Consider the following 26,962-nt stretch of genomic DNA (forward strand, 5'->3'; position numbering starts at 1 on the left):
AAGAGGCAGTCCCTATATGCTGTAAACCGTATTGGAGACTCTGGTTGGAGTCTGGAAAATCAGAATATTGGTAGAAATGCTACCAGTTAAGATGAAGCTCAGGAGGCTTCAATTGAGAAGGACTGCATTGGCTGCTGGATCCCAGGTAGTGCATTGTGCTTTGGCAGAAATTTTGTCTGCATTTTGCTTGTGTTTAGAGATGCTGCCTGGTTGGAGAAAGAAAAATTTGAGTGCAGTCTACTGTTGGGGTGGTGGCATGATTGCTATTGAGAATTTTTGGCCAGATCTATGTTTAAAATTAAGAGCGAAGAGTGAATAAGATGATATGAAACATTTGGCCAGAGTGGAGGCTCTAATGGAGCTTTGGGTAGCAAGGATGAAATAGAGGAGAACATGGTTGTTAAGAATAGGACAATGTAAGAATAAATTGAAGCCTTTCACCTGAAGATAAGAGTGTATTTAACTTTCAGGAGATTCCTGTTTTTCAGTCTTGCTATGTGTTGTAAAAATTAATGGGAAGTATGGACTGTGATTGTAATAGTTCTTTTAATATGTTTTAAATGTCATTTTTAGATATATGTTTGTAATCAGATTAATTATTCAAAGTATTGTGTTTTAACCTTAAATTTTGGTCACCCTTTGAATATTTTGCTTTTGGTGCCGAAATGAATGCAAAAAAAGAGAGAATTAGATATATGTAACTGTTATATTAATGTAAATCTGAATAGACTGAGACATGTTAACTTTTCACAAATCTGCCATTAGAGACTATGGATAAAGGAAATGTGTCTGGTTGCCAAGTTGACAAGGGGTGGATTGTAGTGGTTGATTGTGTCAAGTTGAGAAGTTTAGAAGCTTAACTATACTGGCTCAGCAATTCTACACCCTAGGGTGTAGAGGAGCCACCCTAGGGTGGATCATCACCTAGATGATATGAAAGGGAAATGAGGCAGGAGAGAGGGGCTTCCATTCTTCAGAGGAGCTCCAGTCTTCACCTTCAGCTTGGATGTCGTCTCCTGGCTTCTAGTGCAGACTCTTCAGCTCCCACCTTTGATCCTTCAGCTTTCTGGTGTAGACTCAACAGCCTTCTGTCACAGATCCATCAGCTTCCTGATGCAGACTTGCAGAGAACACTGCAGTGAACTCCAGACCTTGGACTGAATCCTTCGGTCTGCAGTGTGCAGACACCCTCTGCACGCTTCCTCATCCAACTCTGTGGCTGATTGTCATAAGCCAATTTTGTAATTTCTTATACATTTCTATATCTTGTGTTATATCTGTTTTTTAGTAAAGCCCCGACTGATACAGTGGGGAAGGCAATGGTGACAGCCAGCTCCACCCTCAGCCCAGGCCGGGTGAGGGTCCGTGTTCCCTGGGGCTGGGCCTGTGGCCTTGGTCCTCCATGCTGTTTTCCCACCTGTACACTGGGTGCAGTAACAGTGGGGGCGTGTGTATTTGCTGTCGTGACACTATGGTGTGGTTGGTGTCACTGTGTCATGAGTGCTTTAGGCTAAGGTGCTGGCCAGAACTGAGCCGTTACCAGGTGATATCCTAAATCAGATGCAGAGGACTCTGAGAAAAACAAAAACCTCTGTTTCTCCAGAGTTGTTGACATCTCAGCTTCCTGAGTGGTTTTGCTTGTAGAGAAATCAGTTTTTACTTATTTACCCATATCCTGCCTTATTCCTGAAAGGAACCTACCAAACTTGTGTCCTTAGGTAACAGAGTCACCTGAGTTCACACAAGGAATAGAATGAGGTGCAGCTTGGAGATGACCAAGCACTGTGCCAGGGCATTGGTTGGGGATGCCTCTCTCTCTGGAAGGAGTGGATAAGGCTCCACAGACTTTCCTTGAAGGTCTGTGGATGGCCAGACATTGGGCCATAGTAGGAGGGGACATAAAGGTGGTGTGCACCTCAGGCCGGAGTAGTATCGGGCAGCATGGGCCAGGTTTTTGCTGCGTCCTCTCCATGGTTTAGGATGACTCTCGGATTACAGCCAGCTTCAGGCCCCTTTGGGTCTTTGGCCTCTCCTGGTTTGGGATTGGAGTTCCAATCAGGTTAGTGGCTGGTGGTCTCGCTGGATTTTGAACTGATTATTTTTCTAGTATCATTTTGTTGGAAGCTTCTCTTGTGCCCCAAGACTTGGTTATGGAAATCATCTTCACGTTTATGTTCCTATGGCTGTGAGATTTTGTAGGACTCAGGTTGTTCTCTAAGGAGCCCTCCCTCTGCGAGGGCACTGAGCCACTGCCTGGTGTCTGAGCTGTTCATGGATACCCAGCAGCAGATGCAATTCCATTTCTTGTGCCTCCAAGACTTCCATGCACACCCCTGTCATTTGTCCCCCTGCACTCTCTGTGGTGGGGTCAGAATGAGCTCTGAGCAGTGCTTCGCTGGGATTCCACGTCCCCAGCCAAGGGATGCTTCTGCATCATGAGGGGCCCTAGTGTACTGTGCTGCAATAGGATCGCTGACACCAATATGTGGGTGGATGTGGCACTTTAGGGAAATAGTTACCTGGAAGATGACATCCCTCGACCTGACAGTTGCACATCTTGAAAGTGGAGAAACTGATCACAGCAGTGGCTGAGCCCCTGCTCATGAAAATGAGTCACAAGGGCCTTGCTTCTGAGTCAAGCTGCTTCAGTACCTCTCCCCTCCGCTTTCTTGGTACTTGTTTGTGAGGGTATTTTGCCAGCCCATGGGAGGTTCTTGGTTAGCAGGGTGCTGCTCACCTGGCAGCCAGCGGTGCCCACAATCATGGCAGCAGTGTGATTAGAGTTTTCATGGCAGCAGGCTGATGGAGTTTGAGGAAAGGGGTTGACTGTCTTTCCAGTGTGGCTTCGGTGGAAGCAAAGTGCCAAGGCATGGGGCTTGTAGTACCCAGTGAGGCTGTGGATACACAGGGCACAGTGCCCATGTGGGCTCACTGAACATGGCCCTATTGTTGCTGCTGCCCATGTTGCTGAGTCAGTGGGCCACTCTGAGTATGGTCTTGCCTTAGCTCCATGCTGTGCTTGGGCTGGGTGGCTGCTCCTCACTCTCTGGGCCTAAGCCACATGAGCCACGTCCCCTGGTGAAGGCAGACTTCAGGGAAACCTGTATGCCCCCCTAGGCCACCCCAGCCTCCCCACTAAGTTCCCAAGGCCTCCCAGGGCCGGGGGTGGGAGCTGCTCCACAGAGAATGGTCACCTACCCTGGAAGTCAGCAAGTCCTGCTGGAGCTGGTTCTGTCTGAAATGTGAATGTGGGCTGCTTTTCACTCTTCTTAGCTCATGGTGCTCCTGACAGACTTATCTCCTGAGCCCACGTGACAGCTGCACAAAAGAGTAACCTGAGGGAGGAGAAATTAACATATCCCCTGGGTGGATGCTATGCCATTATAAAGCCTGGCTTTGTCTGTCCTCTGGGAAAATGTGTAATTGCGGAACATTTTCATTCATTATTTTTTTGTAACAAAATGCTACCATTGTGTTCTCTAAAGTAGGAAAGCACCTAGGGCTTTTGGGGAGAACCCACTGCTGATAACCTTGCAGACTTGGGCATGTGGTTTGGCATTTACCAGCACAGGAGTAAGTGTGGTTCCAGTGCTCACTATCGAGAAGGACCTGCTGTGGGCACCACAGAACCTAGCCCCAGGAGAACCAACTTAGGTTTTGGTCTCCTCTCCTTAAGGGCATACCTATGCATGATTTGAGGAGTTTGCTTCTAAGGGTAGAGCCTGAGGTATTGAGGGATCTTGGGGACCCCAGGGCCATGAACTGTCTGGTGAGTGCATCTATTTATCACCTGGAAGGTCACCTGTTTGGTGCTGAGTGACAGAGGCAGCAGGGTCTAGAACCCACAGGGTCCTGTGTATTTTGGGGAAAGTGTGCCCCTGTCCTGGGAGGGGCCTTGGGTCCAGGCTGGCCACCTCCCTTGCTGTCTCAGAGTTGACAGGGAGGAAGGGTCTTGGTGCCAGTGGAGGAGGACATAGCAGGCTGTGGGAAACAGGGTGCCCCTTCTGCCTTCCCCATGGGCTTTCCCAGCTCACAGCTCCTTTCAGCATCCTGGGGGAAGTGACCTAAACCACCCCAGATACTGGCCTGGCTCAAAGCTCAGGAAGGACCCAGGAGGGTGGGTTCCAAGGGGGACATTGGCAGAGCCGTGGTGTGAGGAGGAGGGGGCTGTGGGGCATGAGGGGGGACAGAGAGGATGGGCTGTGGAGGGGAAGGAGTGTGGGGGAAGGGAGAATGGTAAAGGGGAGGACTGTCAAGGGGGAGGGTAGGAGAGGGAAGGAGGCCCTGGGTTTGGGATGGTGCTCACTAGGGTGGGGGGGTGATGAAAGTAGACCTTCCAGCGTTGGTCCACAGGCCCCGCGGCCTGTCTCCTCAGTGAGGTCATTCCTGGGTGCTTGTGGACAGCCATCCTGGGTGCTTGCTGACAGCCGTCCTGGCCATGGAATCGGGGGTTCATACCTACCAGAGGTCAAAAGAGGCAGTGATCACAGTACTGAGAATTTTGTACCAAAAGTGGCATTTTAAAATGTTTCCAGAGGTCTGGTTTCTGTTGGGGTTCCAGCAATAGTGAGGTAGGCTCCTGTGTACATGTTTGGTATCCCCAAGCCTGCACACAGATCATGGTCACCTGGATTCCCAGGGGTCTGTATCTGCAGACCGTGGGAGGCTGTGTTCTACACTGCTGCTCAGAACAGACCAGCACCTATTTTGTGGGCTCAACAGGGACACGAAGGATTTTCTTTTGAGGTGCTCAGACCTATTTAGACGTCAAGAGTTTTTTTTGGAGCCCTGGGCTGGCACTCACTCAGGAGGCTGTCACTCTAGAGGCACCCCATCTGCCCTGCCTACTCAGGAGGCAAGTGTCAATCCTGTGTCCCTGGCAGGTGCTGGATTTGCTCAGAAGGAGGAACCTGAGGCCAGGAATGCTCCTTAAGTAGGGCAAGGTCTCCTGTCTCAGCCTCTGTGACTGTCTGACTCCCTGCTCCCAGCCTACATGAAGCTTCCCACATGGCAGCCTACAACTATGCTGTGTGGCTTTTTAAGCCTGTGGTGCCCTCAGGTTTCCTTCTGCAAACTCTCAGCTGTCTGGCTGTGTGTGTTGTCTCTCCTCCCCCAGACCTGCCTGGTAAACACTGGGATGAAAACGCACATCCTGCTCTTGCTGGGGGCAGAGGAATCCTGGCTTGTGGGTTGAGTGATGGTTGCAGTGTCACCATCTCATACTTCCCTGCTATCTCGCTTGTCCAGAGTCTAGAGGTGGAGGCCACCAAGAAAACTACAAACTCCTGTTTCTAATAATTCAGAAACCTGGCCACACCACACTCACCACCACTCAGAATAGGTGAAGGAATCCATGTCCCTGGCCACACAGCAGGATGCTGTTGTTAAGTGTGACTGCTTTGCCACACCCAGGAGGTTGCCCATCTTTCTAGATGTGTTTGGGATGGGAACCAGTGAGTGAACGGGCAGCTCTTGTGGAAGTTGGAAAGTGCTGGTCGCAGACATGTCATTAAAGGGGCTTTGGGGGAATCCAGAGGTCCTCCAAGACAGTTGCCCCCACCCCTCTCACTCAGGGTTGGTCCTGTTCCCTGATCCTCACCGGGCTTTTGCAAGGCAAGGTGTGTCACTGAAGCAGGCTGACTCCATTTCACTCTGCTTCCATTCTTTCTCCCTGAGTGAGAGTCCTGCAAAGACCTGGGAGGTCACTGTCCCCAGATGCTGCTTTTGGAACAGGGGTCAAAGCAGGTGTCATGACGGGGAGATGTGTCAAGCCAGCAGATGGCTAGGAAGCTGCTCCAGGAGGACTGAAATTGCTTTCTTATTTCAGAGCTTCTGGCACTCTTTATGCCTGTGTGGGAGAAAACCAAATTGGGGTCCTGCGAAAAGAGTGGCCCTCAGCCATGTCTCCAGAGTGTAAGAGCTTGCATCTTGACTCCAAAGCACAGCTAAGAATATATCGACAAATCTATTTGTGAGCTTATCAAGGACATAAAAAGTTGTTCTGGTTGGTAAATGAAAATGACATTGTGTGCTCATTTATCAACTGTTCTTGGAATAGGTGTTAAATCATAACTGGAGAACTGGCTTTGTAAAGCCGGACTGGGATTTTCTAAGCTGTCAAGTGAAAATTTGGAACTGTCTTTCTTTACCCTTGTTCCAGCTCCCAGGAAACCCATGCACCTTTCTGCTGGTGTGTGACTTGGGGTACACACTCTGCAGGCACACAGTATTGTAATGAACTCATGCTGTCACCAAGGGGCTGGGCATGCTTCTGGTCATTTACCTCAATTAAAACAGGATTGCATGCCCTGGCTTCCATTTCAGAGAGCTACTTAAGCAGATGTGCACACTGTTCCGTGGAGCCTGGTGTCTGTGTGAGTTTGGGTCTCTGGTGATAGGTGCCTTTTGCAGTGTGATGGGTGGCTGGGCCTTGATTGTGGTGTGACTCTGTGACGACCTCGATGAGGCCCCTACCCTGTGGTTCTGGGACATTTTCCCCACACTTGTGTGTCTCGATATGGTCTCGAGTTGGGGAGGTTAGGCTGGTTCTCAATGCTTTCATGTGCCGCTCTGGGGTATTATAGCTGTGACTCCAAGAGAGCATTGTGCTGGGGAGACCGTGTAGATGTGAAAAGCACTTTTCTTTGTTTTTTGAACCAGAATCTGGTTGGCCATGAAATCTTAAAGCTGGGAACTCTGGAACTACTGGATGTGCAGCGTGGATGGAGCTAGGCACTCACTGGCTCCTCCACTCTGCTCCCAGGTCCTGATCCCCCAGGGCTCACACACCTGGGTGAGGGCTCTGCTCCTAGTGTTCATACAGGCTGGGAACCTTTTCCAAATGCAGAGTCTGATTCTCAGGCTCCGGGTGCCTGGGACTCAGGGTTAACTGGAGAGAGTCTTTGCTGGTGCCAATGCTGCTGCTCTGTGGGCCACACTGCACCTTGGGTACCGTGGATGGAGATGACCAAGATCATGAGATCCAGGGCAGGCTGAACCTGCTCCTCCTCCTGAGGTTCAATCCAGGTGGCCTCATCACATCCTTCCGCCCCTTTGGCAGTAAAGGGACAAGGGGCGCATTGAGAGGTGTTCTGTGTCCATTAAGCTAGGCCTTCACATGAGGTTCACAGAAGATGCGTTCACACTGAGTGTGTGTGAGGAGGTGTGTGTCCTCAGGCACTGTGAAGCCTCTGATCCCCAGCCTGCCACACACCTGGGACCTGCAACACTCTCTACCCTGTGTCCTGCTCTAAAGTGCTTGCTTCTGTCTCTGGCCCTTCTCAGCCTGGCTGTCACATTTCCCCAACTACGCTTTCCTGTGATCTGCCCCAGCCTGTGATTTTCTCAGTAGCTCAGACCCAGCTCCTCCTGAAGCTCCATGAGGACTTCGTTCCAGTCGCGCACCCTGTCCCTGGGATGTCCCAGGGTGACCCCAGGCCCTGTCTGCTCTTGGCCACAGCCCTGCCTGGACTGACCTGTGGGGCCACTTGTGCCTTGGTCCTGGCTCTGCACAGTGCCCTTGAGAGTCCCAGGCATCTGTATGATGTCCTTGCATTGCTTGGCTTCGTACTTCATGTGCCTGTCCTCTTCTTCATTGTCCAGTGCACATTCAGTGACAGTGGCAGTGCTGGGCACCAGGAGGGTCTGAGGACACTGTGCTGATGGCCAGCCCCCCGTCCTCATGGGCCCGGTGTCCCAGTCCCCATTCTCCTGTGCTTGGTCCTGTAATTCCTGGTGCGGGCTCCTGTGAGTGCATTGGGGACCACGTGGAGGGCCTGGGGAGTGGGGGTGGGAGGCTGTCAGAAGGAGCCTCGGCATCTCATGCTTTACGCACAGTGCAGGGTGTTTTGCTTCTCAGCTTTTCACTCATAGCTGCCTTCATCCCTGTCAGCCACCCTGCCCTGTCTGCCCAGCAGTGGGGTGGTGCACCTTGGCTCCTGTGAGTGCTGTGCAGGGGCTGGGGCCCGGGCTGGGTCCTGTGACACTGGGAGTGGTGGAGGATGACCCAGGGTGCCCCCATGCCCTGTCTGCTCTTGGCCACAGGTGCTCTCACCCCAGCCCTTTGTGGTCAGGACCCTTGAGGCCACAGGCCAGTTACCCACCCAGGTGGTGAGAGTGGCTGGGCCACCTCTTTTGAGGCCCATGTTGGGTCCCCAGCCCCTTCACACAGTAAAGCCGCCAGCTTCAAGCATCCCTTGTGTCTTGGCTGTACCAGGAAGTGCCTGGGGCAGAGCCAAATTTGAAAAAAATGTTTTTAAGTATGATTTTCTCATTACAAACATTGTTTATGCTCCCTGCAGAAAGGACCTAATGTAGTGCTGTATAAATGAGCCCAGACCCATTGGTGCTTGGGCTCTGTGTTGCGGCTCCTTCCCAGCACTGCTGGGTTGTGTGGAACATCACAGTGTGTGCCCTGATCTTTTCACATCATCTCATTGGGGTGTTTTTGCTTCATTAAAATGTCTGTAAAATGGGACATTGAATAGCTGGCTGTAGGACAACTCATTACCAACATTCCCCATGACTTATGTCACCATTCACCTGTTGGAAATTTAGGTTATTTCACTTTTTCTGTTTTAAGCAGTATTATCCTGTGGCTTCAGGTGCATTCCTAGTTTGCATCTGAGGCATCCTTCTCTTCTCTTTTGCCCATTTCCTCTCTATATTCTCAGCCTAGAGAAATATCTTGTAGAACTGGCACCCCCGGGGAGTGTGCCCTGCTAGCCCATTTGGCAGCTGTGTGACATTTAAGCAGGGTCTGTCACCTCAGCCAGGAGAGCTGCCTAGCCAGGGGGTAGAGTGGGACACACCGGGGACAGTGAGGCAACTCCCACAGGACAGGGCCCTAGGCCTCTCGGATAGTCTTTGTCCTGGACCTACCTAGGGTGTCCTGTGAGGGGATAAACGAGGATGGTGGGGAAAACTCCTGCTCTGATCTGACTGTGATCAGGCTCATGTGTTGGGAGCTGAACCCAGGCAGTGAGTGTTGGGAGGGGCTATGGAGGAGACTGCCATGAAGCTTCTGACCTTAGAGGGTGGGTGAATGCCGCAGTGGGGGACCAGTGGTAAGGAACTTAAAGGCCCTCAAAGCCGCAGTCCTATGGCCTCAGGCTTTAGGATGCTGAACCATAAGATGAGACTGTTCTGCCTGGCATCAGGATGTCTGTCACAGTAGCACAGGGTGGACCAAGACACTCTCTGAAAATGTCCAACGTCACAGTGCACACAGCAGATCCCAGGCAGCCTACCAAACTGCTTCCTATTAAGTTTACAGCATAGCTTATGGTATTGACAGTGTCTGTCCTGATATTCAGAGGTTGCCAGGGTCTGGAGAGGTGACAACCCACAGTGTCCCAGGCTGGGCCTAGTATTGGGCAGTGGATGGCCACACAGTTGGTTATGCCATGTCCCCCTTGTCAAGGCTTTTTCTATGCCTGGACCATGGCCACAGGTGCCCTCTGACTACCAGGAGGGAGCTGCTGTGGGGTTTGGGTATTCCTTGGGCCCTGAGATCAGGGCCTGGGCCCTATTCCTGCAACTGGTTCACAGGCAGCCTTGGTGCCCGGGAATCTTGCCTGAGCCCAGGAAGTCTTGAAGGCAAGGCCCCATCATGGGGAGGTCATAGTTACCAGCAGGCTGTCCCTGTCCTCAGCAGGTGTCAGCATATGAACCATGGGGCACAGGGGCAGGGCTAGTGCAGCAGGGAAGAGGCCACCCACACAGCCCTTGCAGAGGGCCTGGCCATGGGACTGAGTCAGCGCCTGGCTCAGTCAGGCAGGTTCCTGTGGATCCTCAGAAGAGGAGCCAGGGGGATGAGGTCTGGACAGTGAGCTGGGGGAGGACAGGCAGCACTGAGGGAATGGGTGTCTTTCTTATTGTTCCCTGAGCTTGTCATCAAGCACTGACCAGGCTCCACGTTCCACACCACACGGTTCCCATGGGAGAGTGCTCTGTGGCAGCCCAAGGGTCCTCTGGGAGGTGCTGCTGCTGTCCACTATCACAGACAGGCCACGGATGTTCAGGCAGCCCAGTGTCCCACAGCCAGGCCTTGAAGGGCTCCCAGTGCTGCCGCTTGTTGGTGACAGAGGTCCTCACACAGCCAGCCACATGGCCAGCCACTGCCTGAGCAGCCATGCCAGCCGCCTCTGGCCCCTCGCCATCCCGACTGTGGCCTCTCCTGCCTGGGCCACCTCTGCCACCTCCCCTGGGAGATGGAGGTGTGGTCTTTTTCCTGCCCAAGGTCTGCATCTCTTCTCACCAGTAGCCCAAGTGATGCTGTCGACTGGAGCCCCCCAGGTCTGTCCTCCATGGAGTCCTCAGTTCCCCAAGGCAGCGCCCATCTGTCCCCAAGGACTCTGCCCACCTACTGCTGCACATGGCCTCTGTCCTTGCTAGGAAGCCCCAGTGCAGGACTCTTGGCATGAGCAGCACTCCATGGCCTTTCCCCCCACACCCCTTATCCCCCTTCCACATGGGCTGTCTCCTACAGCCACTTCTTGCTGCCCTTCCTGGCCTCCCTGTGCCCCAGCTGTGTTCTCCAGAGAGTTCCCTGCCTGTAGCCCTCTGAGGTTTGGTGGATATATCTGATGTCTGTTCCTGACCCAGACCTGAAGTGCACAGCACTGTAGCCTGGAACCCGTGGACAGGGCCTGATGCATCATCCTGTGATGACCCAGGCCACCCTTCGGGAGCAGCAGGAAACAGTTCAGGGACAGGGACCACTCCCAGAGAGGAAGGTGCCCTCACCCTAGGGTGAGCCCACCTTTCCCTTTCCACGTTTCTCTAACACGTGCTTGGCTGGCCAGTGTGGCCTGCAGAGCACCTCTTCACCCTGCACTTGATAAAGCTCCGAGCTGGTTCCGTCTGGAGCGCCCTGAATAATCAAGGGGTTGGGAGAGAGGCGGAGAGGGCGAGCAGGAGAGCAGGAAAGAGGGAGCGAGCCCCCTGCCAGGCTTCCTGTCCACCCCGCGCTGCCGTCAGCACCAGATGGAGGACGCAGCCTGGCATGGGCTAATTTATGTATTGATTAAAATGCTTACAAAGCCATCGTGTACAGCCAGGCTGAACGCTCAATTAAAAAGCCCGAGATGAAAATTCAGAACTGCTGAGTGACGAGGATGTGGAGGGCCAAGCAGAGGAAGAAACAGTGCAGTTTCTGTGTCTCTCGCCCTCCCTCTCAGGGTCTGGAAACCAGAGGTGCTGTGACCCACAGTGGGAGGTTGGGAGCGGAAACCTAGGGGTGTGGGGTGACAAGAGCAAGAGGACAGCCTGGTCACAGCTCTGGGTGCGACGTCCACCCACATAGAGGGAGGAGCTGACAGTGACTTGAGGTGCCACTGGCAGGGGGGTCCCGGGCATGTGTCACTCAAGCCCCAAGGGAGGCGAGGGCACAGATCCCTGCTCAGAGACACCGGTGCCTTCTCCACAGGGTGCTGAAGGTGTGCTGGGGAGGTGTGAGGGGCCCGGGTCCCTGCGCTGTGCCTCCTCCTCCTCCCCCGGGCTCATTCTCCAGAGCCCACAGCCAGAGTGGATGCGGGGCAGCTACCCCCACCCCTTGGGGAGGTGGACAGTGTATGGGGACAGTGCTCATTCAGAATGGTGCAGCTTCCTCGCTGAGCCCTTCTCAGCACCAAGCCTGGCCACTGGCAACCAGGACCTCCCTGTGACTGGAGCAGGACGGCCTCGCTGTGTGGCCTGTGACCAGTGCTTGTACTGTGTCAGTCTGTGCCTAACTCCAGCAGAGATTTCTCAGGGCCTGGATGTGATTCGCAAAGGGCAGCTGGGGAGCTCTTAGAGTGGGCACAGCTGGTGAAGCTTGACTGTGCTGCTGGTCTCTAGCGCCTGGAGGACGCCCTGCTCCTTGCTGTCTGTCTCCTGCATGAAGTTTACGCGGCCTGGGCTGGGATATCAGAGCGTGGACTCCAGGTCAGGCATCTTCCAAAGCTCAGGTATGCCTGGGAGCGTGGTGGAACTTGGGCTCCTGGAGAGGCGGTGAGCTCTGGGCCTGCTCTGGGCCGGCCTGGTGGGGGTGGCTTTGCTCCCTGACGCTGGCCTGTGCCTGCTGCAGGATCATGGGTGTCAGTCACCATGGCTGTCACTACACAGAGGCCTGTGATGGCGTAGCCATGACCCAAAGACAACGTGGCACTCGTTTTAGAGATTTTTTTAATTAAATAAATTTATTTTATTTGTTTATTTTTCTTTGCTGGAGATGGAACCCAGGGCTTCACATGTGCTGCGCAAGCGCCCTGCCACTGAGTCATGCCCAGGTTCTAGATTTCAGGTCAGTGTCCAGCTCACCCACACCTGAGCAGAAGACAGAGGCCCCACTACCTTGTCTCCCCCACCTGCTCAGCCTTACCGGTGTGCACACTCCAAGAGTAGCGAGACACATGGGCTCATTCCTGTCACCAAATCTGTGGCCAGTTGGGGCCCTGCTGGGTGGCCTTACTGACCAGCCTTGCTGCCCACCCCGTCCCTCCTCCCCAAGTCCCTGTTAGCACCTGTCATTACAGCTCTGCATCCTTGAAACTGCAGCCTTTTCAGCCTGGCACTGGTCACTGGCATTGTGTGTGAGGGCCCTATGTCTTTCCATGTGTCTTTCTAGTTTGTGTCCATTTGCTGCTGGGTGATGCTTTGCCATCCAGATAGAGCCCGGTGTGGCTGCCCCTCCGAGGATGTCCTGTCTGTGTCCCTGTGTGGTGACTTCTGGATGAGCTGCTGGTAGCTTCCTGTGGTCTCTGTGGCCTCTAGGTTCACACAGTTTCTGAGGTGTTGGGCTGGACATCTTGGCCCCATCAGGGCACTGCACACTCCAAGGCAGCATTTCTGTCTCAGGGTGGATGGTGCCAGGTCCTGCCCCAGAGCATGGATGGTGACACTTGCTCCAGGGAGCTGTTGGGCAGGTGGAAGACACCACTCAGCTCTGGACAGTGATGATAAAGGGGCAGCGGGAAGACAGTCCTGCGCCCCGCATCTGCCTGTTTACCACTGTCAAGTCCTGGTGTGTGGCCATTTGCAGTGGGGCTCAGCTTGTGTCTCGATGCTCGTCTGAGGAGCGGAGCAGCTGGGGTTGGCTTTGGGCTGACCCAGTGCCTTTGCTGACTGCAGCTGGGCCCCTGGGATGCAAGAGCTGGGCACTGAGAAGTGGGGGTCGTGAGTTGCTTCTCTCTTCTGTTTCCCTGACTGTGAGAGCTGAATTCCACTGTTCAGAAAAGCCTATGCTGCTGATAATGAGAGTTGAAATCCTTGCCTAATTTCTGATTAAGCAAACTTAAGTACCTAGCACAGGCTGGAATGGAGAGCTTGTGTATGCAGAGGCAATACTTTGAGACTGGAAGGGCAGCCAGTGTGTGAGGACACTTCCGCCCAGCTATTCCCCAGTGTGACGATGCATCTGCACAGACTTGCCAACCTGGCCCTGTCTGCCCTCTGCCAGACATGGCCCTGGTGGGGGAGGAGGAGCAACACCTGGGCACTTTGAGAAGATTGTGCAGGCAGCAGTCAGGATGCTTTCTTAATGGGGTGACAGTTGCAGCAAAGCTGTTGGGTTGAGGATGTCAGAGCACTGTGTTTCACACCCATGGACTGTGCTGTCCACACCAGGGTGCATGTAACCCATCCCAGTGGGGGAGCAACTTTTGCCACCCTTGAAGAAGCCCTGGGCCTTTGCTCGGCTGCTGAGCTGGTGTCCAAGGCCTTGATTGGGCATCATGTTTGGATCTGAAGTGGGCAGATGAGCCTGCCAGGCCAGCCTGATCCCTGGCTCCATACAAGCACAGGATGGCTTTGAGAGGAACGAGGGAGGACGCTTTGGAATTAAACCCAAGCAGAACCTCGTGCTTCCGTGGGCTCAGCCAAGTGGTGAGTACAGACACCCCTGTCTAAGAACCTACCTGTTTAACAGCTGTTCTGACTTAGCAAGGTGTGCTCTTTGGACTTATGACCTGCACTTGGACTTGAGACTCATTTTTTTGGTACAGTTGTGTACATCTTATTTATAGAGCCCCAATGTCTTTTTTAAAATATAGTACACCTATAGTACTGTTACTGTGATTTTTGCTGATTGTACTGCATAGCACAGTACTGTGGTTTTATGTTCTGTTATGCATTGTAGCACTGCATGTATTGGGTGCACAAATATCAGCAGTCATCAAGCTGGAGCTTCCTTTGACCATTTCTTTGTTCTCAATATTGTACATATTATGTACAATTCCTCATTTAGCGACCAGTTCATTTAATGACTTAGTCGCAGGACTGGAGGAACTCCATCATTAAACAAATGACATCTATATGCTGGAAGTGTCCTTGTCCTTCAGGGCTTCCGTGGAAGCATCCTGGGTCAGTCCCAATGAATCCGAGCTTCCTCTGGGAACTGACAGTGTGCAGGGGGGGACCTCATTGCCTAGGCAGCCTGAGGCCTATCTGTCCTGCTGGAGCCGCAGGTGTGGTGGGGTCCTCTCCCTCGCTGCTGTGTGGCCTCTCCCCTGGGCTGCTGCCCAAGGGTTGAATGGTGTCAGGATACTACATTCCTTGGAGCTGAGACAGATTTTCCCTGACAACATTGTAGTCTAAGCTTTGTTCACCTCTCTCCCTCTTAACTAGGGAAGGGCAGGTAGCTGGAAAGAGACAAGCCTGACTCAGCATGTCGGCTTTGCAGTGTGGAGCATGGCACTGCTGTCGAGCTCTGGGCCGGGGCTGTGCTTTCTCTCCATGGCTTTGCAGGGTGTGGGTGGGCTGTGGAGGGAAGGGGTGCTGTTTGGACTTATGGGAGAGGACATTGCCTCTCCCACCCTATCTCGTCTTATCCCTGTTGTAAAATACTCACTTTACTTCCCCCTTCGCCTTTAAAATGTGCCAACCTGCATGGTGCCTGGGAGAGTCAAAGGTGTGGGCGGGGGGGCTTGGCCCCCTCCTGCCCCGCAGGCCATGTAGGGCCTTATGCTCCTCTCCTGGACCCAGGATGTAGCCCTGACCACTCAGAAAAAGGCCTTCATGTCCCCAGGAGGGACAGCTGGTGGTAATGTGCTCTGCTGCCCTGCATGTAGGATCAGGACCTCCAGGGTTGCTCTAGGCAGGTGGGTTGGCAGCAGTGTTTGGTGGGCATCCAGCAAGGCCAGGAGGAACTTACGATTCTGGGCCCCTCAATCCTGGCCTGGAACCACATCCTCTGTGGAGAACACACTCTGCCTCTGGGCAGGTGGGAAGGAGAGGAGCTGGAAGGCTGAGCACAGCTCTCCACTGACACTTGAATGAACCGCCTGAGACTGCCCGATAGACAGGAAATTAAGGCTGCCACTCACCAGCCAGTCAGCCCTGTCTCGGCCTGCTCAGCATCCACGGACTCAGCCAACCCTGCAGCAAAGATAAATTCTTTAAACTGTTTCTGTGTTGAACACGCACAGACTTCCTTGTTGTTACTCCCTGAACAATGCAGTGTGTTTGCCTTACATTTGCATGGCATTTGCTGTCAGAGACAGAGCCTGTGGAAGATTGTGCATGGGTTAGATGGTTTGGCACCTGTGGAGGTCCTAGAACCACCCTGTCACATTTGCATCTGGGCCTTGCAGCTGTGCCTTCTTGCTTACTTAAGTTGATAACCAAGCTCCTCCCTCCACATCCCTCCCCTCCACTGGCAAACTCCTGTTCATTTTTCAGAATGCTCAGTCCTGTGGAGCTGCTGCTGACCCTACTCCTGCTCTCTGCTGTCTTTGTGCTCCTTCTCCATGCCCCCTTGTGATCCTGTCTCCATGAGGAATGCTGTGCTCCTGTGGGGCTTTGGTGAGGACTAGAAGGTGTAAAGCTATGGCCCAAGGGGTGCAGGTGCTCATCAAAACCTGAGAGCATGAAGCAACTCCTGTCATCACGACCTCAACAGTCCAGGGCCCAGGCTCGTGGGCCACTGTCACTGCTTCTGTTTAGAAGCTGGCTCCTGGCAGGGAAGGGTGGCAAGAGCCAGAGGACAGGGTCTTTCCTGCTCAGCATGGTGACTCGTGGCCTCCTCTTCCATCTCAAACCCACAGGAGCACAGAGCCTCTCCCATTGGCCCAACCACCATGTCTTTGGCCTTGACCTTGGCAGGAGGTGTGGCTTCTTTGCATTTTCTAGTCCAGGACAGTCAAACTTCTTTCATCCCAAAGGGAGGTTTTTCTACCCCTTTGGAACACATTAATTACCTGGGAGCAATGTAGGTATCTCCCAACCCTATCAGAATGTCCAAACCCCTGCTTATGAGTTCAGCAAAAGTGCTGATGGACTATGGTTTGTGATGCTCACTGCTAGCATTTCTATAAAATTGCCAGTATTCACCTCTGAAGAGATGTCCACCAGGCAATGGAGGGCTCAGTGCAGGAGCGATGCGGTGTGGGTGGGTGTACATGCAGAGGGGGCCAGTACCATGGCCCAGATTTAAATCCCAGCCCGCTATTCTCCCCCTGTGTTTACCTTTGTGAACCACAAACGTCCATCTACAGTGACGATAATCTCGCCATGAGGGTGGGGTGTTTAAGTGCTGATTAGAATGTGTAGAAAGCAGCTGAGACTGTCCCAGGGGAGCCCAAGTGGCTGCCAAGATGACTTCAGCAGTCGGGTGGTCATCACCGATGGGCCTGGGGCAAGCCATACATTCTGGACAGAGGACAGGATCAGGAGATGCTGGGCACGGGTGCACCCCTGCAGCACACCACTATGGCCTGTGCATTCTTGGGGTTTGCAGTCAGCCATAGAACTCAAACTTTACATCCCAGATTCACTTTTAATTAATCATTCTCATCAGAACACCCTTCTTATCTTGCCACTTACCCTTGTCAATGGTCAGAGCAAATGTGGCGTGCAAATCACCTCTTCCTCATCCGGAGCATCACCCCTCATTGCAAATGAGAGCATCTGAAGTGGAAATTAGTTCAGTCAGGTGTATGGTTTTTGAATTTTGATTATGCGCTTGTAGTATTTTTAAAAATTAGATTGGGCTTTGTTTCCATTTAATAAAAGAAGATAAATGTGCTTGGTGTTTTTTTTTGTTTTTTTTTTTTTAATAGAAATTAACACTTTTGTGAGTCAATGACTTATGGGAGATGAGACCAGCAAATAGAGGATTACATCTTTCCAAGCCAGTCTGGGAGCTTGTCTGCCGGAGCGTCTGGCAGAGCAGATCTGTAAATGGGAATAAATATTGGCAGCCTCTGTGCCTGCCCAGAACTCAGGGAAGGACAAAGCTGGGGGGCAAAATACTCCAGTTACATTTTGTTCTCCTGAGTAGTTGTGCAAGGAGGAGATTGCCACAAGTGTCACCAGAGGGTGGCCTGTGAATCTGGCCAACAGCTCCAGCACCCACCTGGCCCTGTTATGGCCCTGGCTTCTGTGTAACGGAGATTTTCTTACAGGTGATTTTCTTACATAGCCAAGTTCTGAGAATGATCTGTCCTGATTATCAGGCTGATAATTCAGTGAATACCACAATTTAAGGAGCAGATGATGCTTTAAATTAAAAAAAAGTTACCATGACAACTGAAAGACGAAACAAGAAAAGAGAAAGGGAAGGGAGAGGAGGAGGAGGAAGGGAAGGAGGAGGGAAGGGTGGAAGGAGGTGGGAGAGAGGGGGTGGACATGCAGGTACTTGTACACCTTTCCCCTCTGCCTGTGCACGTTGTGGTCCTGTAAAATCATCAGTCCAGAGCCTGCTCTGCGGATCCCCTGTGGAGGGAGCAGGGCCGCCCTGCCACAGTGTCCTTTCGGGTGGCTATGGGGGGCGAGGTTGCAGTCACCCAAGACGCTGAACGAAGAGTGTGCAGCTGCCCTCGCCTGGAGCTGTGCACCACTCAGCCAATCAAGCCATCGTCTTGAGGAAGCTTGGATTTCTAAAGAAGCCTATAAATAATTTCACAAATGGGGCCTTGCTGCATAATTGTGAGCACTGATTTTGAGAGCAACTACCAGAATAAATTTGCTGAATGAATAAATCTGCATAGCTGCCAGTCTTGTGTGAAAGGCTGGCCCAGGGCAGAAATAACCTCATAGAAAGGGCTCATTCACCAAGCACAAAGGCCACCACGTAAGTGATTTCTCATTCACCAGGGGCAGACTATCGGCTCATTCTCCTGTGTTCCCAGCAGATGAGAATTCAAATGAGGACCCTTCTCCAACTGAGAAACCCAGCTCCTGGTGTCTACAGTCTCCCCTCTTTAGGCTACAGGAAGGCAGCTTTATTGCTGTCAATTGAAGTTGCACAGAAAAATCTTGTCATGTTAAGACAAGGCCAAGGAGTAGCTTTCCCCTGCTAGATTGAAATCTAACCAGAGCAGGCTGGGAGCTGCCCTGTGGAGGGACTTTACCAGTCCTACTGTCTATGCACTTCTCTAGAGGGACTTTCAGGTCACACTGTGTGTATGCTCCCTGCTGAAGGACTTACTGGTCACACCTATCTCTACACTCCAAAGTGGTCCCATTGAAATGTTACCCCAGACACAGGAGAGCCTGGCCACTCGTGCTCTGCCCAGCTGGGCTCCCGGCTCACACTCCAGAGGCCGTGAGTCCAGGACCCAAGAGAGGATGGGAAGGGAAGCTTGTGCTCCTGAGGGGAATGAGGATGGGGCCACTGGATCGATCAGGCTCATGAGACTCAGTGATGCCATCCGGTGGGCAGAAAGAGTTGGTGTTCATGGGGCTTGAGGCAAAGGGCGATGGGCTGGGAGGAGGCTGGGCTCATGCTAGCTGAGGGCACCATGTTTTCTCCGTGATGGGGAATTATTTGTGCGAATAAAAAGGCAGAACAGTAAAACAAGTGTCAGTGTATGAACTCGGCACTCAGGAGGAGCCAAGACCCTCGACCTGCTGTAGGATGCTGCTGTCCAGTTCCAGGACCCTTGCACACGTGTCTACATATGTTCCATGTAGTTATGCCTACTTCTTCCTGGTAGGGCAGCCCGGCAGCTGAGCATCCTGTAGCTCTCTCCTTCTGCTCAGCAGAGACCCAGCCACGCAAAATATGCGGGTGTTGTTGGTTCCCTTTTCTCCCCACTGCAGCGTTCCATGACCTGAGTACAGCACACATCGTCCATTCTACAAGTACCTGGTAGGGATTGGGCTGCTGCTTTTGAGACACTTGTCTCAGCCTGCAGGTCACCTTGTGCTCTCTGGGTGGGGTCACTGCCATGTGGCCACTTTGTTGCTCCCACAGCATGGGCACAGCCTGGTTTCCTACACTTTGCCAGTGCTGTGTGGTCAGAGCTTTCAGTGTTTTCCCGCCTAGTGGATGTGGAGTGGCCTCTCATGTTCCAGTCTGCAGTTCTCTGACTATGAACCCTGCCGAGTAACTTTTTTTGTCCTTATGGCCATTAGCCTGTGCCTCTTACACAAGCCTATTTGGGCTACAGTCAGCTCTAGGTTGTATCTTCAGGTTCACCACAGACTCCATCAACTTTGCACGAAAATATCAGAAAAAGCTGTGTCAGTACTGAATGCGCACAGACCTCTTTCCTGCCCTTGCTTCCAAGGCCCTGCACGGCACTTGCATTACATTAGCCACTGTCTCCCAGAGTTGTGTGAGGTGTGTGTGTTACACAGGAGTCAGCTTGAGAGCTCCAGTGTCAGTGGGGTCCTGCACCCAGCCCCGTGTGTACCCAGAGGCGGCTCTGCATGTTTTTCTAGAAGGTTTTTCTAGTGTTTACTGTTCTGCCACTGTTCTAAGTGGAGATAGTAACTGTCCCATCCCTTCCTGGTAACGCCTGTCATGCAGGGGAGGAAGCTGAGTCATGTACTGAGCTACATTTCCTTTTTTTTTAAATTTTTTAATTTTAAGACAGGGTCTCACTGTGTCACTCATCCTGGGCTCAAACTTACGCTCTTTGTGCCTCAGCTTCCTAGAATACTGGGCTTACAGGTGCAGGCCACCACACCCAGCTTGCAACACCCTTTTGAACAAACACCTGGCCTTTTCCTGCTGATCTGCAGTGGCCGTGCTCAGAAGCGATCTCCCTGTGTCTGCTTCCATTCAGCTCTATATTCTCTTTGTCTGGTATTGCTCCAATTATATGTCTATAATTACTGCCTTGTATTTAAAATCTTGATATCTATTAGGGCAAAGACTTTCCTTCTTTATATGCACTTGGAATTTGCCAAGTATTTCAAGATCGTGTTGGCTTTGACACTGGAAATGCATTTATATTATGTGCTAAGTCGAGGGAAAAATCACAGTTTCTTGACCCTTCCTACTCAAGAATGTAATATTTCTTTCATTTTATTTAGATCACCTTTAAGGTCTTTTGGTACAATTGCATAGTGTTGTCCACAAGGGAATGCACATTTTTGTTAAACATGTTTCTAGTCCCCTGTACAATAGCAGCACTTATTACAAACCCTATGCCAGCTGCTCATCACATATATGGAAGTGCTGGGTTTTGTGCTTGTCACAGCCCAGGGCTCCTGTTTGTGTGTTGGGTTCTGCAGAGTCCTTGCTTCTGTATGGGTTCAGCATATGCTTTCTTGTTATCACAGTGCATGGTGTGGAGGTCTAGTGTGAGGTCCCTGTGTGTCCAGCATCTCTGCCTCAGATGCCACTCCATTGTTGTTGCTTTTAGGAATGTTTATCTGCAAACTCCAGGCTCCATGTTATTCCACCCTTACTCTCCAGTATTCAGCTCCAACACATAATGTCTTTAAAATGACCATCATCCACAGCACTGTCATGTCTGTGGAAACAGGCAGCATGCTTTAATATTAACACTGAGCAGATTCCCTGAGAGCCCCACTGTCTCGTGGCTGCTTTGACCCTGCTGTGGCCTATATCCCACCTGTGGACAAGATTGTATGTGTTCAGCTCCTTCCTGGTGACCCCATACCCCTGTTGTCTCCTGCCCACTGAAGAGTCTGGTCCTTTGTCCTGCAGCATTCCAGTGTCCTGGTGGTAGGGCTCTTCCCACTGAGCTGTTTCCTGGAAACAGATGTTTGCTCACATTGTTTGCTTTTCCAGCAGTGCTCCTCAGGAGGACTGTGTCCTCCTGGTTTGCTGAGTGTTTTGAAGGCTGTCTTTATACCTTTAATCTCTCATTCCACTGGTCCAACTGGGAAGGTTATCAGGAAACCAGGGTCACAGAGCTGATGGAGAGGGAAGTACTACAGTTGTTGGTAATGTCCTCTGTTTGCACTCGTGGTTGTTACCAGGCTTAGAATCTGGCACCCTAGTCTTCCTAGTCCCCAAAGCTGTGCAGATGTAAGCCTAAGGCCCATAGCCACTTTGGTGGCAGAGAGGTGAGGACCCTAGGGTGGCACCACCTAGCAGGGGAACGTCTGTGGTCAGCATAACCCTGTATTCTGGCTTTGTTCTGCCCATCTGGCCAGGGATAGTGAGCTGATGATGTGATGATGTGTGTCACATCCTTCCTCCCGTGTTCTGGCCACTGTTGTCTTCTTGGGTTTTGGTTGTGTGTTGGCAGAGCTCATGTTCTTGCTTGGGAGCCCTGGACCGTTGTACAAGCTTCTTCCAGAAGTACACCTGTGCTCTTCCTCACACAGCTGCCTCCCTCATACCTGGCGCAGCTGCTCTCCTGTGGGTGCTGCTGAGCGTTTCTTCAGTAGGTATTTCCCCTCTGCTCAGTTTTCTTGTTTTCCTAACTTTGGGACCTGCTCTGACCAGGTCCCACAAGCTGGTGGAGTGTCCCAAGTCTCCATCTCAGATCCATCCTGGGGATTTGAGGCAGGGCATTTATGGGGAGACAAGGCTTTCGCACTGAGCACAAGTCCCCTGAGGGATAATTCTGACTTGAGAAGTCCAGTAAGTTTGCCAACTTTTCAACAGGACATGAACCACTGGCTTCAAATGGCTCCAGAAGCCATGGCTAGAGCCAGCCTGCCTGCCTGAATCTCCCCGTCCCCATCCTCTCTGCTTGTCCGCGTGGCTCAGCATACTCCAGCAGCTTTCAGAGATGGGTGCAGATTCTGATGCTGCCCTGAGGAAGAAGAGGAGGTGGAAAGGCTGCCCCTCTCAAGGACTACACAGGGAAGTGCCCAGCTCCATGGAGTATGGGGTGCAGAGCATAAGGTGGCGTAAAGGGCAGGGGTGTGACACAAACTGGGCAGAGGATGCTTGCCCTTACTGTGGGCCCAGCCTCCACCTGCGACCCATCTTCAGCTCACCTTTAGCTGATTTTACAATGTTCAGAGCAAAACAAGAGAAGAAGAGGAGTGATGAGAACATGGGCAGTTCTAAAAGTCTCTGGAGAGCCTTCAGCTCTAATCCAGAATTATCCTGTGGATCAAAGTGGGTCAAGTTTGCTAGCATTGAGAAGGGGATACCATAAGGAGAAAACACAGCCTGTAGTTAAAAGTGTTTAATTAAGCTGAGTGTGGTGGTACATGCTTATGATCCCTCACTCTGAGAGACTGAGGCAGGCAGATCACAAGTTCTACCCAGCCTGGGCAACTGTGCAGCTTACCAAGACTATCTCAAAAACCAAAAGAATACAAATGGCTGGAGAAGTAGCTCACTGTGAAGGCCCTGGGTTCAGTTCCCAGTACCACACACACACGTTTGACTCTAAATAGAGAAAATGGTTAAAACAGTGAAAAGCTTACAGGCAGTAAGATACATAAAGTGCACGCTGTGTTCTCCCACTGGCACCATGGGGCTTGGAGGGAATGTGGGGGAGAAGTCTCCTGCTCAGCATCGGCCCTGCCAGCAAGTGCAGGGCATCAGCTGGCCCCGTGGGCTTCAGAGAAGGCGCCTCATCCTCAGGTGTGGTGCATTTCACGCAAGACTACAAAACAAAGGAAAATCGTAAAACTCCTCTGTGACTGTCTCTCCCTATCACTTGTCTTTCCTTTCCTCCCACCTCCCCTCTCCCCCTCCTTCATCATCTTGGCGAATCTGAATTATCCGAGACTTCTACCCCGCAGTTTTACAGCCAGGCATGCTGTGTATGCTATGAGTCTAAACAAATCTCTGCCTTCCATCTACATGCTGAATGGATGTATGTGCCATCCCTCACATAGCTGCATCTCAAGTGTGTCACACACAGGACCCAGCACGGATGGACGGTGGACAGATGTGTGCATGTAGAGGGAGGGAGGAGGGAAGTGCCGTGGGTGGATGGGTTGATAGGGGCAGGTGGATGGAGCGATGATGGAGGGTAGATGTGGGCATGGTGGATGGATGAACAGAGACATGGCTGGATAAAGACAGAGACTTCAGATGTGTGCACAGGGCCCCTGACAGCCCCTGCACCCCTCATGCCTGAAGACCACATGTTCTCCCCTGCCCGTTTGGTAGCTGGCTGCTGTTTAGGGACTGCAATTTCTGTGGTGACGGCAGTCAGCCGGGCACGTCTGTGTCTGTGGCATGCTGTGAGGGTACAGCAGTCCCCAACGAGCATGTGTTCTGCCAGGTTGTGCCCTGTGTTGTTAGGTGGCAGCTAAGCCCCACAGGGAAAGGTGGGCATTTAGATCTTTGTACTCTGCATTGTTGGCTTTGGGCCAAACTCTAACACTATCTCCTCACCTTTTGTGAGAACAAGTAGAAGCTGTTTGCAAGATGACCAGAAGGTAAACTCAAGGCAGCTTCTCACTTTTCTATGCTTTATGCCTCGACCTCCATCAGGACATGGGGTGTTTTCTTTGATGGACTGAGATCCCTGAGATGGGCTCAGGCCTTGGAGTTGTGTGCTGTGGAGACCCGACATGGCCCAAACATCCCTCATTTATCTGCCCTGCTCACTGCCCCAACCCTCCTGCATCTAGAGGAGTCCGATGACTTGCATGTCCCCCCACCAAGCTCTTTCCTCTTCCTTAGGTGGAATTGCAGCCCCACCCACCAGCAGCTCCCATCCTCTCCTAGGATGTGCTTTTCCCCACGATGCTAAGAGTCTTCAATGCACTGTGCATTTTATTTTATTTTTTTATTTTTTTGGTTTTTTTCTCCGGTACTGGGAACCGAACTCACGACCTTGCGCTTGCCAGGCAGGCGCTTTGCCGCTGAGCTAAATCCCCAGCCCCTGCACTGTGCATTTTAATGCTTTCTTCCATGTGTGCCTCTTTCCTGTTCAGAGCATTATGCTCCCTAGGACAGAGGTGTTTTTGTGGATTCTATTCCTACCACGTTAGTGGGTCTTAGACCCAGGTCTGGTACAGAGGAGGAGCCCACAAACCCTTAGTAAACATGAGAATGCATTCTTGAAAGACCTGGAAAGTCTTTCCTTTAGGTTTTTGTCAATGGCATGGTGCAGTCCTAACGTCCCGTTTAGATCTGTAATGTCCCCAAGGCCAGTGCTGGAGACCCGAGGTACTATCGGAAGGTGGTGGCACTTTTAGGAGGTGGGCCTGGAAGGGGGAAGTGAGGTCACTGGGTGTCTTAGAGGACTGTGAGACCCAGCCCTGTCCTCTGGGCCTCACTCCCTTTTCACTACAGGGTGAGCAGTCTCCTCCAGGACAGGCTGCCTTGCCACAGGCCCAGAGGCCCCAGGGCCAAGCAACCATGTATTGAGCCAGTGAAATTGTGAGCTGGAGTGAACCTTTGAGCTGTTTAAATTACCTTACGTCAAGTGTGTATTTTGGCAACAGGACTCTGACATGCACCCTGCAGAGGCTGTGCCACATCCCTGCGGCTCTGGGGAAGGGCTGGGCTCCCCTGCCTCTGGGGAGGATGCCTTCTGCCCCAAGGGCGGCCCTCCTCTGGAGGCCTTCCTGACACTGGGTGTGCACACGTACTCACAGGGCAGCCAAGCCTGGCAGCAGCAGGTCCCCAGCCCTGTCGTTCTGCTTTAGCTAGAAGAGATGTGTGATTCATACCAGGCTTTGCAGAGTTTTCTTCAGCACAGGTGTTGGCCAAGGGGCATGAGATATGCCATTCATACAGACCAGATGTATTTGTATCCTCCTGCAGTGTCAAAACTCACTGAATGACATCGGTGTTTTCAGTCCGCTGAGTACTCTGGAGTCCACTTGGTAGCCACAAGCTGAGAAGCCACGGTTCTTTTGTTCCAGTCTTAATTACTAACGTTGGTGACACTCAGCCACACCCCATGCTGCACACTGTGGCACATGGGCTGCAGAGCAGCTAAGAGGGTGCTCAGTGGCTGCAGGGTCTGAAGAGGTGGATCAGAAAGCTCAGGCAAAGAGCTGGAGAGAGATGCACGAGATCCGCACAGGGGCTGAGTAGGTTTGTAGAGCAGGCAGAGCTGTTCTGTAGTCGGGTCTGTGAGTGTGGAGCTGGCTAAGAGCGCATGTTGGGGTGGCAGGCAGTGTGAGCAGCTGTGTCACACAGGTCAGCTGAGCCGACGTGAGGACAGGGAGCTGAAGCTGGCATGGCTCTCTGGATGGTCTCCTGAGACAACAGGTCAAGTGCTACCTCCTGCCTCAGGGTTGGGTGCTTCCTTCATCTGTGATCTGGGTGAAGGGTGCATGGCAAGCTGTGCCTGGCTTTCCCTGCTGTGATGAATCCTGTGTCCCTGTGCTCCTGATTTAATTTGATAATTCACAGGTGGTGATTTTATTAGCACAGTTTATTTATGTGTTAATTTGTGTCTTATGGTTACGCTGTGCATCTGGAGTTGTTCTTTTGATAAGTTTGTCTGACACCCGGTGATTATCTGTTGCATACACGAGTCACCCAGTCCTACCACTCCAGCATCTGCACTCAAAATGCAGCAGACTGCTGCTCTATACAAGGAGCCACTGGGACAAGGCATAGCCATTCTTGGTGGACCCAGCCTGCTCTGCCACCATGTGTGGCTGTAAACAAGAACACCAGAGGTTCCTCACCTGGGAAGGAAGCTGCTGCGGCTTTGAGCCCCACGGCTGCCCCGCCTGACCCCATCAGATCTCCCTGATGTCTGCAGCCTCTCAAGGTCACCATCAAGGTCACTGCCTATGCATCATCTTGTGCCTGTTGGCTCTGTCCTAGGAGCTGCTGTTCTTGGGCTTGTGTGTAGACCAGGCTTCCCCAGCCTGGAGATCACACACATACACACACATACCCTTCCCTGTCCCTTCCCTCTGGCTGTACCTTGCCTCTGGCCCTGCTGCACCTCCCAGCCCTACAGTGAGAGTGGGCTGAGGCAGGACCTCACAGGCAGATCCTCTGCTGCCTCTGACCCAACTGTTCCAGGGTGCAGGGGACGAGCCTCCTCTGTGACTGCACAAAGACTGTCCTGCCTCTGCTACCTGGGCCACTGTGCTGAGAGGGCTGCATGCTGGTGAGTGTGTTCTCACTGCCCAGGAGGAGGGGCATGTATACCCCAATCCTGTGGTGTTTCCTGCTGCGCCCTTGCCCCAGGCCCATGTGGGGAGTAGGGACAAAGCCTGAGAAGCACCTCTTAGACTTGTGTGGCATGTGAATGTGTATCTGCCCCCAGGATGCGTAATCAGGAATAGCACACTCCTCTGAGCACTTCCTGTGCAGTGAAAGGGGTGTGATGGCCTAGAGGACAGCTCTGCACAGAGGGGGCAGGAGGGGCTGCTAGTCGTCTGTTCCCTCTGGGCTGGGCCTATAGCTCTGTCTTGGAACCCTTCCATCAGAGACTGCCACCTGGCCTGGTCCAGGGCCCCAGTTGGACATTGCCTGGGACCTCAGAGCCCAACCCTAGCCTGCACCTGGGAGAGGGTGAGGGACCTCTCTGGTCTGGGCCTCCTCTATCAGCAGCTGAGAGTTCAGGTCCAGTGATTTGCTTTACCTCTGACAAGCACCATCAGTGCCTCTCTCCTGACACAATCACATGCCTGATGTTGCCGAACGCATGGGAAACTGAATGTGACCAATCAGATATGCGGGCTTTTGCATCAGATTTTTAAACAAGTTTTAAGAAACCCATTCAGTCTCTTGCTTTTAAAAACACAAAATGGGCCTAGCCTGACTTGAGACCCAGTTTGTGGGACATGGGGGCTGGGGGTAGGCAGCACACAGAGCCTTGGGCAGGTTGAGCACAAGCATCTGCAACCAGGCCTACCACCCACTGCTATGGGCTGCTGTGGACCAGTC

The 26,962-nt window shown here is 52.4% G+C and overlaps 1 protein-coding gene across 1 annotated transcript in view; it reads left to right on the top strand.

Moving 5' to 3' along the window:
- Positions 1 to 26,962, top strand: part of Sh3rf3 (SH3 domain containing ring finger 3) — a gene marked incomplete at its 5' end in the record, with an annotated part of 169,086 nt that overhangs the window by 60,694 nt on the left and 81,430 nt on the right. The gene's annotated exons all lie outside the window — the stretch shown is intronic.

This window comes from Chinchilla lanigera, unplaced genomic scaffold (genome assembly GCF_000276665.1).
Source record: "Chinchilla lanigera isolate Chin_1 unplaced genomic scaffold, ChiLan1.0 scaffold00069, whole genome shotgun sequence".
Taxonomy (NCBI): Eukaryota; Metazoa; Chordata; class Mammalia; order Rodentia; family Chinchillidae; genus Chinchilla; species Chinchilla lanigera.